Source organism: Narcine bancroftii, chromosome 7 (genome assembly GCF_036971445.1).
Source record: "Narcine bancroftii isolate sNarBan1 chromosome 7, sNarBan1.hap1, whole genome shotgun sequence".
Lineage (NCBI taxonomy): Eukaryota > Metazoa > Chordata > Chondrichthyes > Torpediniformes > Narcinidae > Narcine > Narcine bancroftii.
In genome coordinates, this window is record NC_091475.1 from 143,650,505 (window position 1) to 143,673,353 (window position 22,849).

At 42.2% G+C, this 22,849-nt stretch overlaps 1 long non-coding RNA gene across 1 annotated transcript in view; it reads left to right on the forward strand.

The window, feature by feature from the left end:
• Nucleotides 1-3,469, forward strand: part of LOC138739945 (uncharacterized) — a 107,380-nt gene extending 103,911 nt beyond the window's left edge. Inside the window, exon 5 of the long non-coding RNA XR_011342594.1 lies at nt 3,374-3,469. This is a non-coding gene — a long non-coding RNA (uncharacterized lncRNA). The remainder of the gene's footprint in view (nt 1-3,373) is intronic.
• Nucleotides 3,470-22,849: the final 19,380 nt, after the last annotated feature.

A 22,849-nucleotide genomic window follows, 5' to 3' on the forward strand; every position in this document is an offset into this window, starting at 1 on the left:
GGGGGGTGGCGGAAGGGAAATGATACAGGTTTATTGGGCAGCATTAACTCATGGCCCAAAATGGTCTGTAACCATCCTGTATGTCTAAATTTTTATTTAAATTAAAAATTAAATTAAAATTCAAAAGATAAAAGTTCATAACCGTTGATTCATGCTTGAACTCTTCAAATGGTTGTCCAGAGCTATTTTGTCCTTTGCATTCTTGTTTTATGAATCTTAATCAAGCAAAAGGAAAAAAAAAAGATATCCAGAAACCAGCCCAGCACACAAAGAAAATAATGAAAATAAAATCACAGCTCTGAAAAAGGCATGTTCAAGATGCTTTTGCAAGAAAGTTTGATCTTCATTCTTGATCCACTCACATGTACCTTGAATTGTTTCAAATTACCAACAATATCAATACCCATCATTCTTCTTTTTCTCTCCTGCATTATTCAGTGTAGTAGTGAAAACATTAAACAAATCAATGACATTAGGTATATTAGAATAAATTGAACAAATTTATGAATGATGCTTGCCACATTGTATTCCATTTTTTGTGGATTGCGTGCCATATTTAAAATCTCGTCAGCATTTTCTCCAATTGATTTCCTCATGGGGGAATTACGCATACTGATTGGCCAAATGCTTTTATTGCTGTCTGCTGAGACTCAATTGGTTTTAGAATTCCTTGGGCTGTGCTTTGAAAGGACACGTTAAGGAAGTTAGACACATGCGTTGGCTGACAAATGTTGCTTCACATGTATTTTAACTTAAGCCTAATGTATTAAATGCTCTTGAGGATTGTAGAGCTCGTCGAAAGAACCAAAGACTTGTTGATCCAAACCAAGGCTTTTATTAGCAAAAGACCGGAGCTCTTCACAGGTGGCCGACCAATCCGGAATGATCTGACCTGGCTAGAGACACAACCCTTTAAGGCCCAGACAATAGGTGTGGCTTAGCTCTCAGCCAATCGCTGTAAGCACAGTCTAGATACAGTAACTATATACACTATGTACATTGGTGATAGATCTGTACTATCACATTCACCCCTTCTTGGAGAATTGACCCTGGGAAAAAAAAACAAAAACGAGGGAGAGAATGAAAAGGAAGGGGTAGGTCAAGGACTGTAGCGGTCAGGGGGTCTGACCATCCGGCGTGACCGCCGTGGTGCCGGGATTGGGGTCGCTGGAGTGGTGTCGCCAGCGGGCTCGTCGGGTGCGACTGCTCCGTCGCTCAATTCCCCAGTCATTTTGTCGGCAGGGTGGCCCGGGTCATTGGGGTGCTGTTGGTCCTTCTGTTGCAGCACGGGGCCTGGAGCATAAGGAGTTGGGGGGTTTGCTGGGTCTACCTCGTCCTGAGCTAGGTCCCGCACCGAAACAGTGTCCTCCCGCCCGTCTGGGAACTCCACGTATGCGTAATGTGGGTTCGCGTGGAGTAGAGTCACTCGGTCGACCAAGGGGTTGTTCTTTGAGTGCCGGACGTGGCGTCGCAAAAGGACGGGGCCAGGGACGGTGAGCCATGCCGGTACAGTGGTTCCCGATTCGGATTTCCTCGGGAAAAGGAACATCCTTTCGTGGGGGGTGGCATTTGTTGCAGTACATAGGAGGGAGCGGATGGAGTGTAAGGCACTAGTGAGAACCTCCTGCCAGTGAGAGGTGGGGAGACCTTTAGACCGGAGAGCCAGTGTAACCGCTCTCCACTCATGAATGAGGACCCCCTATCACTGTGGATGGAATTGTGGTACCCGAAGATGGTGAAAATACTGTGAAGGGCCTGTATCACTGAGGTGGCAGTGGTGTCTGGGCAGGCCACAGCGAATGGGAAGCGGGAGTACTCGTCGATGGCCGTAAGGATGTAGGTATTACGGTTGGTCGACGGTAGGGGTCCCTTAAAGTCTACGCTAAGACGCTCGAAGGGGCGGGTGGCTTTGTGTGAATCTCTGAGTCCAGGCTGAAAAGTCTAATAATATCAGAATTGCTTCACATCATGACACCTTCTTCAAACACAGTTTATAATAAATACTTGGCTTTGATTCATTACCTTTTATTTAACAGTCACATGATTTCCCTTTGACATTATTTATCTCATTGTGTCCAGCAACAAGGCTTGTATATTTAAACCCAGAAAGGGAAATTATTGAAACTAGCAGTAAGTGGGGAGAAAATTCTGGGGAAATATTTGATAGCCCAGTATTACTTCAAATTCATACATAATTGATACATTTTAAGCTAATTTGGTGGGTTAACCAGTGGATTCCTTCTCCACATTCGGAAGTTCTGATCCATAGGCAATGCTGCAGTTTCTCAGTTATGTCAATCTTGAAAATGCTGATGAAACAGTCAATAACAGTTTATGCTCTGATCGCACGCACGCACACACGCACGCACGCACACACGCACGCACGCACGCTCACCCAGATCTAGGCCTGATGTCCTGCTCACCCAGGGGAAAGTGCTCAAGTAATACAGTGCCTCTCTCTGTGTAGTGATCACCGTGTGGCCACTATCTGGCTTGTCACTGCAAATGGCCACTCCTATATTACTGCATCTAAAGCAAAACCTTCCCATGGTGTTCCCCATTTTCACTCAGTTTGCTACTTCATGGCGCAACCAGGTGTCTGGCAATATAACTGGATGGGTAGGCTTGGGTGGTTAGCCTTGGTTGGCAGCCAGCCTAAGAGAAGGAAAACTCTGATTTCAGGCAGATGGGGCTCATTAGGCTCGGCAGGAGAAGGGTACTCCAACCTACAAACCGAGAACCTGGCTATCACTGTCCTAGCGTGCTAGACATGGTGCAAAGGTGGGCTCAGTACTGCACACACTACACTCCACCTAAAAAAAATCCATTGTTCAGGTTCGAAGGACATGCCCATCTCTATGATCCTTCTTAAATCTTTGTCCGTGAAGCCTAGCCAAGATGAAAATACGTGTGTGATGTGTGTGTATACACATGAATATGTGTGTGTGTGCTATATATTGTATAAATATAGATACAGTACAACTCCTATTATTTGAGATCAGATTCTCCAAAATCCTATTATCTGAATTTTGAAAAAAAAATCAGTTAAATTAGGATATATGAAACAAATCTGAAATCTTCATTTATCTAAAATATTTTTTGGAGCTGAACTGACCGGGAATGTCGGCAGCAGTGGACCTTGGGCTTCCAGCAGTAGGGGACCTTAAGCTCCCGGTCAGGAGTGGGACCCTCGGGCTCCTGGCAAAAGCAAGGCCTCAGTGGGGAAATATTGGTGATCGGTGGTGGCCAGCATTTTTTTGGTGAGAATTAAACATTATTTTAATGCTTAAAAAGCCTTATCTTGTTTGTTGTTGTATAAACACTGTTACAAGTGATTTGCTGTTGTTACTGGGCTGTTTTTTTTAATGAACAGATCTCCGGATAAAAAACGTTTATCTGAAATATGCCTGGTTCCACACAGTGGGCAACTGCGGGAATGCCAGCTAGTCAGAGGCCGGCGCAGCGATGATGTCACTCCTGTCATCAGCGGCAGGGAATAAATATAAACAAAGCTGGCAAAGCATAAATCAGTCTTCAATTTCATTCGACTGTGTGTGTGTCATTTTTACTCCACACTTCACATAGCACACATGCTGCATTGGCGATTCTGACAGTTTCAACTGCAATTAGACCCAAAGACGATATACTAAGCAGATCTCCACTCAGTCTCACTAAAGATGCCAACATTCTCGGTGTCACAGCCACACATGTGGCTTGAGCAGGCCGAGGCGCAATCCAACCTTTGATAGATCGCCGCTGCTAACACCCGCTACTTCTATGTAGTGCGCTCGCTCGACTAGGACATAGCAGCAAGGGTCATGGATTTCCTGCGGCAGCCTCCAGAGCAAGCAAACATGGTGCCCTCAAAGAGCTACAACCCACACTTTTGGGCTATCATGGCACAAGTGCGCTGCCCATTGCTGCACTTAGATGGTTTGGAGGACAGGGTTCCATCCACCTTCATGAGCGAGATGCTTGCACTCACCGCGGGACACAAGCCTTGCCTGCTCCTTGAGCAGCTTTTCCTGGAGCAGCTGCCTGAGGATATCTGACTCATACTCACCAATGAGGACTTCAGCGACCCCAGGAAGATCGCACCCCAGGCAGATGTGCTCTGAAGATCGAAGAAAGAAAATGGCATCTCGGTGGAACAGATCACCAAGCCCCAACCCCAGCTGGCAACAAGGCCCCAACAGATGGAGAGGCAACCTACCCAGCCATATTGCCCACCCTGTGTATATCCGGGAAACTCCATGTCCAACCGCCATTAATGGCTGTGGCAGTTGGTCAACATGATCTCCCATTCACATTCATCAACCTGGATGATATGCTTATTGCCAGCCACAACCATTCGGAGTATATTGCCTACTCCAGACAACTATTCACCCACCCGCTGGTGTTTGGGCTGACCATCAACTCCGCCAAGCGTCAGTTTGAGCAGGACACAATTGACTTCCTGGGGTATCGGCTGAAACCACTGCCTGAGAAGGTGGAGCTGTTTGGCGGTTCATGAAACCTGTCACCGTGAAGGAGGTGCTGGAGTTTGCCAGTATGATTAACCTCGACCATCACTTCATACTGGCAGCAGCTCAGATCATGTACCTCCGTTTTGCACTCCTGGTGGGAAAAATAAAGACATTGCCTGGGATGGGGTTGCCTCAGAGGCATTCCAGAAGGTGGACACTCTGGCCAATGCCACCCTCCTTGTTCACCTGAGGCACCGACAGCCTTTAAGGGGTCCTCGAACAGCTAATCGAAGGGTAATGGCTGCCCCTGGCTAGCAGGTACCACCAGCCATCTGAACTTAAATGCAGCACCTTTGACCAGGAGCTATTGGTGCTGTACCTGGCCGTCAGGCACTTCCGATACTTTCTGGAAGGTAGACAATTCCAGGTCTTCTAAGACCACAAGCTACTGACATTTTGCTTTCCACAAAGTGTCTGACCCATGGTCACCTAGGCAGCAGGTGCAACTTTCCCACGTGTCCAAATTCACCACAGACATCCAAAACATCGCCAGTAAGAACAATGTGGAGGCCAATGCATTCTCCCGTCCCACCATCGAATCTGTCCACACCCTATCCCAGGGCGTATACTATTCAGCCTTAGCCAAGGCACAACACAACAACCTTGAGATCCCAGAATACAGGACGGCACTTTCCAGTCTGTGGCTGGAAGGTGTTGTCATCACCTCTGGCAACCATATGTTCCTCAGTGATGTCTCCACCGGCAAACCCCACCCCATCATGCTGGCAGCATGGAGAAGGCAGGTCAATGATGTGCTGCACAACTTGGCACATCCGGCCATCAGAACAATGGTAAACATGGTGGCCAGCATGTTTATCTGGCACAGGCTCCACAAACAGATCAGTCAGTGGGCCAAGACCTGCACAATCTGCCAGGGATCCTAATTGCAAACTCACACTAAAGCATCTCCCCAGAATTTTGAGCCAGCATAGCATAGGTTCAGCTACATCCACATCAACATTGTGGGTCTGCTTCCGGTTTCCTGTGGGGTGAGATACCTCCTCATTCTGGTTGACTGCTCCATGAGGCACTAATCACCTGTGTGTCCAAGTTCTGAGTTCTGGAACATCTCACCACCGACAGGGGACCGTAGTTTACCTCTAGGCTCTGGGCAGCATTGGCTAAACCGTTGGGAACCCAACTCCTCCATAACAGGGCATATCACCTGTAGGCCAACTGGTTAATAGAGTGGTTCCACAGACACTTAAAAGCAACCCTGATGGCCTGGCTCAAGGGGCCCAACTGGGAAGATGAACTGCCTTGGGTCCTTCTGGTGCAGCAGAAATGGTCTACGGTGCATCCTTGGTAATCCTGGGGGAGTTCTTGCCACTGCTAAGGATCTGTAAAATCCCACTGTTGCACTGAAACTGCTGAGGGAAAGATTGGGTACCTTAGCCCCTCCACAGCCCCTGCCTTATGGCCAGCCTAAATCTTTCATGCCCAAGGACTTGCATACCTGTGAATATGTTTTGTGCAAAGGTAAGTGCACCAGGCACCCCTTCAATGGCTAATCGAGGGGCCGTACAGAGTTGTCAGGCATAATGGGTCTATATGTGTATTGGACATTGCCAGCAAAGAGAAAACCTTCAACTTGACCGCCTGAAACCTGCTCATGTAGACATTAGCCAGCCAGTGGAGACTCAGCCACAGTGACATAGAGGTATGCCACCCTAAATGGCAATGGACACTCCAATCGGTGGTTCTGGGAGGGGAGGGGTGTCTTCTGGTAGTGGCCCATGAACCGAGTTGTGACTTGGCTCATAAAATCACCAGAAAATATGGCGATCACGAGGGCCACACAGGGACCAACAGCTGTCGTCCTGCATCCCCTCCCACACAACTGGAAACAACGGGTAGTTGAAGACCAGTGCTGGATGAGTTGACAGTGCAGTAAATCAGTCTTCGACCTTGACTCAACTGTGTGTGCGTTGTTCTTACTCTACACTGCATGGCATGCATGGTACATATACATATATAGACACACACACACACACACACACACACACACACACACACACACACACACACACATACACAGATGTACATAAATATATATATATAGAGAGATGAATATATAGATAGAAATACTGATATAGATACAGACCTCTCTTTCTCTCTCTATCCCTCTGTCTCTCTCTCTCTCTCTACATATATATATATATATATATATATATTTACACAAACACATAAATAGATAGATCTATATCTAACTAATTTTCTATATATTCTATGTATGTGTGTGTGTGTGTGTGTGTGTGTGTGTGTGTGTGTTTACACAGTATATATAAAATAATGCAACAATAGTCAGTGATCTTGAGCTTACACTCCATCACTCACCAGACTCCAAGACTCACCAGAATTGGCACAACATGAGCAATAGCTACAGAATTTGGAGTGGAAATCATGTTTAGCAAAAATGGACTTTTCTTCACACTTGGATTCAAAATGTTGAACTGGAATCTATTTATGAAATGGTAAATTCAGCAGTCTAATTCATAGTCCTGGGATGTATGCCTCCAAAAACTTAAAAGAGGTATGCAGAAAGATCTTGAAGAAATGTCTTTTTAAAAGGTACTAAGGATGACTCTCGATCAAAATCACTCAAACATATGCAGTTTTTATATTATTTGAAGTCATCCTTAAAATATTTAAATTGGATTATTTTTATTATAATTATATTTTCTGCTATATAAACTATACTGAAAAAAGGATAATGTTCAAAGAAAGATTTTAATTAAATGCAAAATCAGATATTATCAATTCAATTTAGTATATTAATTAATCATTAATTAAGTTTGAATGGAACATTTGGGGAAAAGTGCATTGTTCAAAATGAGGATGGTTTGAATTCAGTGTAGAAATTCTCCTATCTATATCTTTGAGAAACTTCAGTCACTTTCAAAGTTCAAAGTTCAAAGTTCAGATTTTTTTTTCAGAGTACATATATGACATCACATACAACCATTCTTTTTTTTTCCTGTGAGTCAGGCAGAAATGCAACTTATCAGTCGTGCAAAAAGCCATACTCAAGAAGATACGCCTCCCTACAAACAAATAAAGAAATGTAAACAAATTGTCCAACACAGAGAGAAAAAAAATTAATAAAGTGCAAAAGTAAGAGTTCTTAAATGAGCATCAGATTGAGTTTTTTTTTCTGTTGAGGAGTCTGATGGAGGAGGTGTAGCAGTTGTTTCTGGACCTGCTGATCAAGTCTTGTAACACCCATGTTTTTTTTTCCTGATGGCAATATCAAGAACAGATAGTGATAGATGGTGTGGATCCTTGATTGCTGCTGTTCTCTAATGGCAGCATTCCCTGTAGCTGTTCCTGACAGTGTGGAGGGTTTTGCCTGTGTCCAGGGCTTTCCGCTCAGGGGTGGCGGTGTCCCCATGCCAGGCCGTGATGAATCTGGTCAGCACACTTTCCACCACACATCTTTAGAAATTTGCCCAGGTTATTGATGTCGAACCAAACCATTGCAAACTCCTGAGGAAGTAGAGGCACCGATGTACTTTCTTCATGATGCCATCAGTGTGATGGGTCCAAAAAAGATCCTCTGAGACAGTGACACTCAAGAACTTAAATTTGCTCACCCTCTCCAGCTCTGATGCCTCATTGATCACTGGATCATACACCTCTGGTTTTCCCTTCCTGAAGTCCTTTGTTTCTGGAGGTTGTTGTTGGTGCACCATTTAGACAAGTTTTCACTCTCTGTCTCATTGCCCATTTTTTTATACAGCCCACAATTGTGGTATCATCAGCAAAGTTGTAAATGGTCTTATTGTCGACCCGAGCCACACAGTCATCTGCATAAAGTTAGCAGAGCAGAGGTCTAAGAACATAGCCCTGTGGTGCTCGGATATGGGTGGAGTTTGTGAAGGTGATGTTCTTACCATCCTCACTCTACTTGAGGAAATCCAGGATCCAATTACAAGGTGAGGTATTGAGTCCCATATCTTGGAGTCTCCTGATCAATTTTGAAGGGATGATGGTGTTGAATATCTAACTGTAGTCAATAAATAGAACCTTGCTGTATGGATCCTCGCTGTCCATGTGTTCCAGGCTTTGTGTAGTCAGGGAGATGGCGTCCACCTTAGTTAGACCTGTTGTTACGGTTAGCAAATCGGAATGGATTCATGTTGCTGCGCAGACAGGAGCTGATATGCTTCGACATAAGCCTTTCCTCTGCTTCCCTAGATTGACTGAATGTGCCAAATACTGTATGTATACGTTTTTGACTTGTTAAAATGCTGCAGTCTAGGTGCAACCTGAAAAACTTTATAGTTGCTAGACCTTTGTCACTTAAAAAAAAGGGTCACGTTTGTTTAAAAAAAGAGACATGAAAACATTTAGCTGCCAATTGCAAATGATGTCCTTGCTTATGAGGCAACATCTGTTCAGATTAATTATTTCCTCTTGCATCAGTTACTTTTCTTTAACCTCAGATGCAGGTGAAAGAAATGTTGATATGTTTCCAAATAACAGATCAATTACAAATGATTATTATAATCCAATTTTCATTTTGGCATCATAGCATAATTATGAAATGGAATTCAATTGCTTTTGTGGTTCACATTTTTAAACTGCTTCTATTGCTTTACATTTCCACTTTGAGTTTAATTCATGTCTAGTCTTTGGAGGAGTTAATTAGCAGCTTGTCTGCCTCAAGCCCAGATAATGACAGGCGCAAAGGAACACAATCCAGATGTTACCCTCCAAGTGACATTAACAAATAAATATTGAACATTATGTCATGTTCTTTTGAGGTATAAACACATTTTTCAATGGATGTCAAGATTCAAGATCAATTCCATTTATTGTCAAGTTCACAAAATTTAAAAAAATCCACTTTGTTCACATTTTAAAGGCCAAGAAAGAGAAGCTACTAGTGCAGTGCCACTATAACGATGAGTCATATCCGATCAAAAAAAGTATTCCTGATTCAAAACTGGACTTGATTTGTTAAAATATGGAAAGGCAAATGAGGAAAAGGAATGTTTTCTGTTGGGTTTCAGAAGACAGGGTTAGGGGAAAATTAGAGGACCATTTCTTCAACTTGACATTTTTTTCCATGAGGCTGTCGTGAAATATTCTCTATTGAGCCACAATAGCTGTGTGTACACATTGTCTAGTTGATGTATATACAAGGAAGCCAGTGTAGATTCTAGTGCAAGACTGACACCTCTACGCTTGCATACTGGGCTTTGAAACATCACTGCTTCTGTCACATGAACAGGAAGTGATGTCATCTGTGAAGTCATCAGCCCAGATAAAAACCTGTATTGGATGCAGGTTAATTTCCTGCATTTTCCACAGCATATCTGTCTTTTTGGGAGCTGGTTCACTTGCTGATAAGTGGGACACTACGAGGTTGCTTAAGTAGTACATGATATGTTGTTGATAATTTTCAGAAGTAAAGCAAAACATTATCAAACCCAATATGGATAAAAATTATAACCAGAAGAATAGAGTTTCTGAACCTCTTGGATATAATAAAATGTACTGGTGAGGAACATTCAAGGATATCTTCAGTTATCTGTGCTATCTTGAAGATATCATCAATTATGTCTCCTAATGATGATTTTTAAAATAAATAAATAAATAATACAGAAGGTGAAATTCATAAGAATCTTGGAGGGGTTTCAGAATTTATTCTTAAATGGGAAAACATAAAAAAAAAAACATGGAACTTCTGTGAAAAAGGATAAAGCAATTCAAATGTCAAGATAAAACTTTGTCCAACCCAAAAGATTGTCAGCTTGAATACTCTGCTCTTTTTGTGTAAAAATAAGTGGTCACTTGTTTTAAGATACCTTTCAAACAGCACTGGGGATCATTGCCAAATGGTCATCCCAAGGATAGCTACTGAACATGCAATTACCCAGTTCAAAGACATAAACATTAAATTTAACAGTGCCTCATTCACTGGGATGAGATATGATTCCCCATAGTTTTACTCGGAATGAGATTTTCCCTGAAAACTAAATACAGGCAAATGATCTCTAACTACCTGCAAAAAAAAAATCTTTTATGTGCATGGAGAATTCATGATATTCATACTCCTTTTGTGAATTAATATGGGATGGAAATCCAGATGCCTATGAAGATAATTCCTCTTCCTTTGGAGTCAGAGGATGATGGAATAGAAACCACAAATAGAACTCCTAAGAATTGTGATTACTGAATGCAAGGAAGATTCAGAGACATGATTATGAGAGGTCAAAGGTCCACCTGGCTGCTTTTACTGTCGACCTGACACTTCTGATCTTCGGCATAAAAATTATGAGCAGTGGTTTATTTTTTCATACACTGATGCTTCATTGTCAAGCATTGCTTTTACTGTTGTTCCATGGATCCAGACATGACTGATTCATTGATAAAATGGCCAGCATGTATTTGTTAGGTTGGGGACATTGGTAGTTTGGGAGATAGCATTGCCCTTTCAGCAATTTCTCTTGACTTAGATGTTTTCTTGATCGATGGATTCAAGATTCTCAAGCCCAACCTGAATTCTTTCCAGGTTACGGATTGGGGATTCCCAGATATCGGTGAGAATGTTTCAGTTTTCAAGAAGGCTTTGAGAACATTCTTGAATTGTTTCTTCCTGGCAAATGGCAATATCTTGTCATAACAAAAATCAAAAAGTGTATTTGTTTTATGAGTCTAGCATAGGGAATGCTCATTATGTGTTACTGGGCATTCATACCAGGGACATTGGCATGGGAAAGGAGCTGACAATGGTTTGTTTCTTCAGCCAATGGATTTGGATGATATTGCAGGTAATTATCCTCTTGTCTCATGTGCCTTTTTAGGAATTCAAATCCAAGAAAAAAATCCAGCCAAGCAGTATCACTGCTGTCTAATAGGCCACGAGCGTTAGGTTGGATATGAAGTATTCTTTTCAACAGTGACCAAAACCAGCACCAGTGGACTGAAGTCGATGGTTAAGTTCACCATCGAAGGCTGACTTTGCTTGAAGGTAACTCCAAGATATTGGAAGTAGTTCAATTTTCAAGAGATTATGGATTTTTATTATTGGAGGATGATGAGGTAAAATGGAGCCAATTTGTTAAAGGATCTATGCTTTGTGAATGTTATCTATAACTTAATCCTCCAAATGAATCATTGAATGAGTTCATGATAACCAGGCATTTGATGTTTAACCTTGGAAAATACAAATGGCTGCCTGCTGCAACAATATTATCCATGTTCCTTTGCTCCACCTTGTTTCAATCATGAGGACCCCTATAAAATCCTTACCCCATGTTCTCTGAATTGCAGTTCGATTCTGTCTCATGTTTACGTTTTACAATTCTTATACAACCTGCATGATGAGCTTTAAAAAATGGAGGTGTTGGTTGGTCTGAGGAGCAGGTTAATTTTCATGTCTTTGACCAATCTTTATCTATTTTGTTGCCAGTAATTATAAGCAAGGAATTTTTACTCTTGTCTGTATCCTTATCATCCTTGGTGGGGTGTGGTGGGGTGGGGGTATCCAACTCTGTCTCCATTTACCATAATGAGGAAAGAAAGGAAGCATAAAATGAAAGTGAATGATGTATCAGAGATACTGAGATGATACTGAATGAACAGTATTTCTCCCAGAATCTATTAGGAGATACTGTCTGTCTAACATAGAGCATGGAACATTATAGCTTTGTTCTTTTATCTCAGTCCTGCCAACTGTAAAAATGTTACACAAATATCAGGCAATATTTTTAAAAATCTGAATAAGATTTGGAGCCTTAAGAAAAGCTGAGCATTCATTCAATATAATGAGGAAGGTGAATTTAAGATTTTCATTAAAAGCAGTGTAAGGAAAGCAGGGTGATATTTTTTTAAACATAAACTCGTTAGAATTCAATATTTTTGAACTATGATAATATTTGGCCTGGTAATTAGACAATCATTTTAGAATAAAATAAGATTGAATGACTATAATTAAGCCTGTGAAGAAATGATGGTGGTGAATTATTTGGGAAATACTGGGTTAGAATGTTTCTCCAGGTATAATTATTGAAGACAAAGGAATTTGGGCCTCAAAACAGTCAAAATACAATTTGAAGAAATAATATGAAATTGGCAAAGTTTCTGTATTATCATACAGAAACATTAGACTTTTAAACAATTACCAACACAGGAGAGCTGACAGGACCCTTTGTGTGTCCCTTCTCCTGCCAGAGAATAATTAAATTACCCAGCAGATATTAGAAGTATAATGAACATTGGAGGACCAATGAGGTTAAGTAAATTGGGATTACAGCCATTTGTTTGTCAAATCACGCCATTGCAAAGATTCCATAGGGCGTTTATGATTACATGTCACCATGAATCTATAAATGATTTCCAAGCCAGCTGCACAAGGTTATTGTCTGGAAAATTGGGTTAAATTATTCTGAGGAGATGACATCATTTGGTCTATCCCTCCCACGGTCAATTTTTATCTCTAGTCAGCTTCGCCAGAGATGCCAGTCACATCTTGAACTATCCCAATTTCTGACCTCAGCTGCAGCATGTGGAGTACAGATGCCATGAATTGTGCTCCAGCAGTCCATTGCTGGGAATAATCATGTGTGTCCAATGTAGCTGCATCATTGCATGTGTTGAACAGCACAAATCTGTTTTTAGGCTAGGATACCAATCAAATGCTTGCTCTAGCCTTATTTGAGCTAAAATATCTTGCATTGTTTTTTCACTTGAAAGAAGTAATGTATCATTTATATGATGTTTGGAATCTGTTATCATTAGATTTTAGATGTATTGTCAGACATCACATTCAACCCTGATATTCTTTTTTTACCCCTGAGTGTGTGTGGAGGAAACATAGCCTGCCTACCTGTCTGGAATGTGTGCATTGTGAATGGTTATGTGTCCTCCCTGTGCAAAACTTATTCAGAAGTCACATCACCTGTCAATCAAGTTTGAACTCTGGCCACCATTAGTGCACATCTTGTCACTGTCTAATTTAAATCACCTAGGGTTATTATTGGCTAGAAGCACAGATTAGCACTCTATATAACACCAACACACAGGACATTCTTCTTCTCTGCCTCATGGTCTAAGCCCTGGATCAATCGATGCCAGGCAACTACTGTGGACATTGCTGAAAGTTTTGCCGTGAAGGTGCGCACTACAATAAAGCTGAGCCATAGTATTGCGATAGATCAATAATCTCAGAGAGTTGTACTCCCATTGGTAAGGAAACTGGGTGTGTGTAAGAGTCCTGTTTGTAGTCTGTGTACTCGAGTGTGTAAGCATGTTGAGTATAAGTTTACTATGGTCGGAGTCCAACCTTGTCCGAGGTGAATGCCTATATCGTTGCTTAAGTGAAATAGAAATTGAGTACAGTTTAATGTTCTCCCTTGTTTGTTACCTGTGTATTAATTAAAGTTGTGTGTAATTGTAACATTTGAGTCCAGACTCGTCTCTCTGTGAACCCATTGAACCTGATACTCTTCCCAACATGACAGGGCCAGGCAGGATTACTATTTTTTGGTAGTGCAAAAAAAAACTGTACATAATGTACACGTAAACAAGTGTAAACTACTGTCTGTACAATAGAAAAAGTACAAAGAAAAAAAAAACAAACAATAAAGTGAAAAGGGAAACAGCATTAAATGAGTCCCTGATTGAGTTTATTGTTGAGGAGACTAATGATGGAGGGGTAGCAGGTGTTCCTGGACCTGGTGGTGTGAGTCTTATGGCAACCATACCTCTTTCCTGATAGTAGCAGTGAGAATGGAGTGTGTGCTGGTTGGTGTGGATCCTTGATGATTGCTGCTGCTCTCTAACGGCAGCATTCCCTTTTGGATGTTCTTGATGGTGGGAAGGGAGTTGCTTGTGATGTCCTGGGCTGTGTTCACTACCTTTTGTAGGCATTTAAGTTCAGGGGTATTGGTGACCCCATACCAGACCACGATATAGCTAGTCAGCAGACATACCACAACACATCAGTAGAAATTTGCCAGGGTTTTTGATGCCACAGCAAATCTCAGCAAACTCCAAAGGAAGTAGAACACTGATGTGATTTCTTCACAAATCAATTAGCATGTTGGGTTTAGGAAAGATCCTCCAAGATAGTGACTTCCAATAACTTAAATTTTCTCAACCTCTCCACTGCTGATTCCCCTATGATCACTGGATTGTATACCTCTGGGTTTCCTTTCCTGGTCAATTATCAGCTCCTTAGTTTTGGTGACATTGAGTGTAACATTCAACCAAGTTGTCAATCTCCATCCTGTGTGCTGACTCATCCCATCCTTTATGCAACCCACTACTGTGGAATAATCAACAAATTTGTAGATGGTGTTATTGTCGTACCCAGCCACACAGTTGTAAGTGTAAAGAGAGTAGAACAGAGGGCTAAGAACCCAGCCCTGTGGTGTCCGGTACTGATGGAGATTGTGAAGAAGTTCTTACCAATCTTCACTGATTGTGGCCTGGAGATGAGGAAATTCATGATCCAATTACGCATTCATTTCTAACCTGGCCCAACTTCAGCTGTCAGTTTCAGTAGCAAGAGTTGGGAAGTGTGTGGAAATTGACAATGATTGGTAGATTGGAAAGTCCACCAACACAGTAAAGGTCTGATACAATCTATGGCTCAAGAAGCAGGTCACATCACTCCCTGATTTTGAAATGGCCCCATATTGGGTTATATGCAAACATATCCAGATGGATTATATACATAGATCAAGTTCAAATACATGATCATCTGGCTGTACATTCAACCTGACAAAACAGTGTTTCTCCTGACCATGGTACACACACATATACACATTTTAATATTAATATAATTTAATATAAATATTAAGCACATTTGTACATAATATATACTATTGTGGTGACACACATTCTTGTAGTGGTGAACTGGCCCTGTCCGTCATGCATGGTAGATGGGGCAGCCACGGCAAGTATGGCATTGCGGAACTGTCTCTTCTGGTCAAGGCCAGAAGGTCGCGCACATGCTTGTATCATCGGGAGGCAAGTGTCGGGACATCGGGGGCGGAACGCGACAAGGCTTAATGCTACAGCACAAGATTAGAATAACGCTGGTTATGATAGTGGAGCTCACAACCTATTGTCTCAGCCTTTTCGCTGCTCTCACTTACAGCACGCCACATTGATGACACTGACAAGCCTCCACATCCTGAAGACTCGGGGAAAAAAATGCCACAAGCAGCTGTATTGAAAGCTGCTGACTTTCTGGACAAACAGGCCCCGCTTTTGGTTGGGCCCAAGCAGAGGCCCAAATCCAGATCAAACAGATAACCTCCGATTCGACGAGATACTTCTACATCGTCAACTTGCTCGGCTAGGAAGCCGTTTTACGAGTCGATGACCTCAATCAAGCACCGCCAGAAGAAGGTAAATAAATGGCTCTGAAATACCTTCTCATTTGCACATACAGCATCTCGTGGCGTGAGCGAGGAGCCAGGCTCCTGCACTTGGATAGCCTAGGCAATAGAACCACCTCTGCCCTCATGGACGAGATGGTCATGATGATGGAAGGGGACATGCCCTCCCTCATGTTTGAACAACTGTTTCTTGTGCAGATGCCCAAGGACATCAGGCTCCTCTTGGCCTATGCGGACTTCGCAACCCCCGCAAAGTTGCAGCATGGGCAGATGTTCTCCACTAATCAAAATGCAAAGCCATAGATTCTGTCAAACGTGTTTCACAGCCACCACTGAAGACAATGCCCAAATCTAGTCCACTATGTGAACAGCCCCCAGCCTGCTAGAGGACAAAGGGGTCCGATCATAATTGGTGTTTCTCTCACCAATGTTGGAGGGCATCTGCCTGCAGATGCTGCCATCCATGTTTGTTCCTGTGAAACAATGTGGCCAGCCGCTGTTAGAGGCTGCGAAGGCTGGCTCACCAAATAGCCTTCTCCACATCTGGGACAGCATCTCAGGCTGCAGGTTCCTGGTGGACACGGGTCAGAGATTAGCGTCATACCCCTTACGGAGCTCAAGATGTGCACGAGGCCATACGGACCTTTTCTTCGGGCTGCTAATAACACTGTCATCTGAATCTTTGGAAAAAGATGGATTCCTGTACATTTTGGTGACAGCCATTCCAATGGTCCTTCACCCTCACTTCAGTGCACAAATTTCCTCTGCACCCACTCCCTACTCATTGATTTCGAAGGCAGGCAACTAATCCACGCTCAGACCTTCGACACAATTTCACTTGGCAGATCAAATGAACCATCCACGCAGCTCGCTTCTGTGGAGACCAAGCATGGCCAGTACGGTCAACTCCTCACAGACTTTACCCCCATTCTGCACCAACAGTTCATGACAGCCATGCCAAAACATGGCATCCAACACCATATTGCTATCGCTGGTCCACTATTGCATTCACTTGCCACCACTTTACCGCAGACAAACTCAACCTCATCAAGGATGAGTTTAGGTGCAAGGAGGAGCTGGTCATCATCAGTCATTCCAATAGCCCATGGGCATCACCCCTCCACTTGGTGCCTAAGTTCAATGGTAGCTGGAGGCCCTGTGGTGGTTGAAGATGTCTCAATGATGCAATGACACCAGACCACTACCTAAAATCCAGGAATTCTTGGTGAATCTTCATTGCAAAGATTTTCTCCAAAATCGACTTAATTCGGGGATGCCATCAGATACCTTAACACCTGGACAATGTCCAAAAGACCACTATCATCACTCTGTTCAGCCTGTTCGAGTTCCTACACATGCCATTTTGTTTGAAAAACATAGTACAGACATTTCAGCGCCTCATGGACATGGTCGGGAGAGATTGCCTTTCCTTTTCATCTACCTCGACGACATCCTGGTAGCCAGCAGTTCCCCTGCAGAACACATGATGCACCTCTGCCAGCTGTTCACTCAGCTTGTACAGTTTGGCCTCACTGTTTGTCCAGAGAAATGCCAGTTTGGCCTCAAGGAAATAGACCTTCTGTGCCACAAGATTACCCCAACTGGTGCCATTTCTTTACCAGGGAAAGTCGAGACCCTCTAGCGGTTTACCAGACCAACAACACTGAAGGGCCTTCAGGAATTCGTGGGCATGGTGAATTTCTACAACAGGTTTATCCTTGCAGCAGCCAAGATTATGCGCCTCCTTGACTTTAATGTCTGGCTTGTCGAAGGAGCTTCAATGGACAGAGGAGGTACAGAGTGCATTCAAACGGACGAAAGAGGTTCTGGCCCACCCTACGATGCTGGTACACCCACAGATGGATGTACCAACAGCCCTCACCTTTGATACATCCAACATGGCTGTAGGCACTGTCCTGGAACAGTATGTTGATGACTCATGGCAGCCTCTTGCTTTCTTCTAAGGGCACCTGCAGCCACCCAAATTGAAGTACAGCACATTTGACAGGGAACTACTCTCCCTTTACCTGGCTGTCCACCATTTCCATTATTTCCTGGAAGGGGGCCCTTTCACTGTCTACACTGACCACAAGCCACTTACTTTTGCCTTTGCAAAGTCTTTTGATCCGTGGTCTGCCCGACAACAGACACACTTATCCTGCATCTCTGAGTTCACCACTGTTATCCGACACCTGTCAGGAAAGCACAACAGGGTTGGAGTCATACTTTCCAGACCATGTCACAGGGCATCAATTAACATGATCTGGCTCGGGCACAGCAGAATGACCCCGAGACAATCAGATTCAGAATGGCAGTTAAGGGGATGCGGCTCCAAGACTTCCTGCTTGATGCTGACAGCACTATGCTCACTGGCCAGTCCGTCCCTCTCATCCCTGCCCAGTGGAGGAGAACAGTTTTTTACTTAATCCACGGCTTATTGCACCCCTCCATCTGCACAACAGTGCGGCAGTATCCGCAAAATTTGTTTGGCATGGTCTATGCAAACAGATCACTGAGTGGGCGAAGAACTGCACAGACTTCCATATGTCTGAGGTCCAGTGATGCACCAAGCATGACCTCCAACACTTTGATGGCCCAATCCAAAGGTTCCAACAAATCCATCTAGACAGTCAGGCCCCTGCCTGTCTCCTAGGGATCCTGCTACCTACTCACAGTGATGGACAGATTTACTCATGGGCCAGAGGCCACATCATCCCAGGTTGCTCCACAAAAATATGTACTAGGGTTTTTTTCTCCACCTGGGTCTCCTTTGGTGTCCCAACAGAGGTTATGACCAACTGGAGAGTACATTTCATCTCTGCCCTGTGGACATAACTCTCCAGATTCCCGGGCACCCAGCTTCACCATACCACAGCTTACCACCCTCAAGCCAATGGACTAGTGGAATATTTCCACTGCTACCTCAAATCAGTGCTGATTGCATACCTGAATAAGCCCAACTGGGTAGACAAGCTGCCCTGGGTTCTCCTAGACATTTGCACAGTGCCCAAGGAAGACCTCAGGACCTCCTCAGCTGAACTAGTCTACAGAGAGACCATTGCAGTGCCTGGACAATTGCTTCCCTGGCAACCAAGCAAGACACCAATGCCGCCATCATCCTTGAGCAGCTGCATAGCAAACTATGCTCCATCGCACCACCCCTGCCTGCCCGGCAACTACCCCCTGCACTTGTCCTCCTTTGAGTACATGCTCATGCGCTCTCCTTCAATGATCTTATGAGGGTCCATACAGGGTGCTACTCCAAAACATTTCAACTTTCACCCTTGACGTTGGGGTCAGGAGGAGGTATTCACACTCGACTGTTTCAAGACAGCACATGTGGACTTGACCCAACCAATACAATCTCCCCCACCAGCACATAGAGATCGGCCTCCAAAACAGCACATCTCTCCCGCAGCACATTCCAAGGCATTTGATGCTGGTTCAGAGGGGTGGGGAGGCGGGGGAGGGGGTGGTTGTGCGGCGATGCACACTCTTGTAACAGTGAACTGGCCCTACTTGTCACGCGGGGTCAACAGGGCAGCTGCGGCAAGGATGGCATTGCGGGACCATCTCTTCTGGTCCAGGCCAGATGATCGTGTATGCACTTGTGCCATTGGGATGCAAGTCTCAGGATGGCAGGGGTAGAACCGATTAAAGGCTGCAGCGCGAGATTCAAATAAAGTCAGTTGTGATACCAGAGCTCACAGCATGTTGTCTGTCTTTTAGCAGCACTTGCTCACAACACACTACAATATGTAATATAAATGTAGAATAAATATAAATATATATAAATATTTTGCTCCTTTCATTTATAATAGACAAGGTTACAGGATACAAACAAACTCATAGCCTGTAGGAAGAAGCTATTTCTCAGCCTGGCAGTCCTGATGTTGATGCTCCTGTACCTGCTTCCTGATGGTAGTGGGTCAAAGAAACCATGTGATGGATGAAAAGGGTTCTGAATAATCATGTGAGCTCTAGTTAAGCCACACTTCCAGTGAATATTGTCATAGAGGAAAAGGAGATGCCAGAGATTTTCTCAGCTGTTTTAAAGATCTTCTTTAAACTATAAATTACTTTGCAGCTTGTCCTGACATACAGGTTTGTGTATACAAAATAATTCATCCACCACCATGTTATTTTTTTCTCTGAATAACAAAATCAGAAAGAAATCTGAGGATGATTTGCCAAAATAGTCAATATTCCCCATTTCCCATGAGTTCCTTTGGGATTTGATATCCACTTGTACTAAGGCAACACCCAGATTTGTTGATGTACTGTCAATAATTCACCATCAGGCGTTAAATAGCTAAAGCCCAGAACACTATCAAACAACCATCCACCTCCTGGGTGCTCTGGTTTCCTCCTTACCCTTCAAAACATATGGAAGTGGAAGGTCAATTAGTTTCAATATTATAAATTAATTTAAGCTTCCTCACTTCATGACCACTCTATGTTTAATAATTGCCATCGCTTGGTAATTTTTTTTCTGTGACTATTATGTAACAATATTACCACAAGCAGGACAATGAATAAATATTCCTCTTATTTCCTGTTATATCACTAAAAATGTAATGGAATTGGGATACATAAGACAGAAAAATTACAAGGTACTGAAAGGCATTACTTTCCATTCTCTGTATTTCACAATGAATCTCAAATAATTAGTTCTTTTAAAATTTGAGCTTCTTTAGAAAATTTGTTCCAAGCTGAAAATATCTTGCAGATACAAAATGCAAATTCTACTTAAAAATTCATGTTGCATTGTTGAAATTATTTTTTTTTAAGATTTAGAAGAAAGAAGATAAATAGTGTTCAGCAGGTTCCCATTTCTCGCACTTTAGGGGAGTTGTCAGATTTATAAATAAGTGACATTTCAAAGGTTTATGCAAAAATTTCCCATGAAGATAATTTCCAGTTTAAAAAAAAGTCACGAAAAATGACATTTCATTTCTTACCCCACACAATAAGATCGACATGCTTGTCAATGGTGAAGAATCTTGATGTTTCTTATAGGTCTGAACTACATTAATCTTTGTTCACAACATATTGTTTCATTGAAAAATACTATATAAAAAAAAACTTCTGCTGATTTTCTCTTGGATGTATCCTAACTACTCGAGGTCGTCACTATTTATATGCCAGATTGCAACTGAAGCGCTCAGTTTTATTCAAAAGTTGTAAGTGGTAGAAATTCACTCTCCATCATGTGGCAGATGCAGGATATAATACTTTCCCATTACCCATACACCTATTCCCTCCCCTCCCATCTGGTAAATATTCCTCACAAATACTCATTTTATTCATTATTTACAGATTAGAATATTATTGAGATCTCAAATGCATGCATTTCATAAGAGCATTTGATAAGAATTTAAAAGATGTCATTTTTAATTTACAACCTTTTTTATGGTTTAATATCTAACATTTATAACATGTTGTTGGTGATAAGGTCCCTTTTTAAAAGCCTGGGAACAGGATCTACAATTTTTAATCTTTGAAGAAATTTGGAATATAATTTTTAAATACCTCATCTTTGTGTTTGCCACTCTTTCCTGCATTTTAAAGTAGAACATAGGGCTCACATGTCCAAAGTCAAACTATCTTGCTTTTACATGGATGTATCTCCTCGTTGTGATAGATCCAACAATGCTTCACAAATTCATGTGTTTTGGACATTTTTCTGTACTCTTTAAATAAAATTTTAAGCCTAATCCTTTAACTGCCTTGTTTGGCATTGTTGGAGAGAGTGGCATATCTTTAATGGCATCTGACTTGCATGTATTAGCCTTTATTTCTCTTATGACTAGGTAGGCGGTGTTGCTCAAAAGGAAGGATGTTGCTCTGCCTCCCTCATACTGAATGGCTACGATATGTTATGTCATGTTTAAATTTAGAAGAGGTTAGATACTCAATTTCTGATATGAATTTACACTGTGGGGACCCTTTTTCAATTACTTTCAAAATCTTTGATTTGGCATTAATACAGAGGTGTTGAGTAATAAGATAATTTATTACTCATAAGGATTTTCTTTTCCTTTCTTTGTTAAATAGCTTTGATTTTAGTAGTGGACTTAAATTTTCTTTTTAAAATAAAATAATAAAATTATTACTATAATATAATTTGTTTGATTGGGAATGTGGATGCATTGGTATGATCCTAGTGTACTATATATTTTTTTAACTTGTATCTCTTGTGTATCTTTAGTACTCTATATTTCAAAGTGGTATTTCAATTTCAATAAAATATTGAAAAAGAAAAATTAAGTTGAACATACTTTGATAATTGTACTTGCACCTTGTTAATATTCATAGCCAAATGAAGTTGAATGGGGAAGTGAAGACACTCAAATTCAAAAAGTTAATAACATGAGATTATTGGCATCTTTGGGGTTAACATTTTCCCCCACAGCATCACCAGTCATTAGTGTCACCTCATTTACATATGCTCTCAATTTTAGAATGGATAATCTTATGTCATTGCAGAGTATTGGTGGATCCAAATTCTTCAGAGGCAAGATTGGAGCTCCTCCATCTAGTTCAAAAGTATGAGAATGCAAACCAAGTGGTGACGGTCTAAATATTCAACAGTCTCATCATTTTCTTTCACCTTGTCAATATATTTATTTTGTACAATGGTCTGGGAAGCTGCGAAAGAAGGTCTCAATCTATTTGGTGACAAAATTTCTCATTCAAGCACTGCTGGCAATTCAAATGGTGTTGAGCGACATTTGGGTGTACAGCTTGCAGAAGATCATGAAGTGAAACTTGAAAGTCTGCAGATGCTGTGATTGTAGTAAAATCAAAATTGCTGGAGGAATTCAGCAGATGCCGCATCAATGGGAGGTAAAGTTATCAAACCCATATTTCAGGTTTTAGCCCTTAAATTTTTACAGCAGATCCTGAAGTGGTGGCCTAAGTTTTTCATGAGTTATTTCTGTTGAGTCTTCGTGTGTTCCCACT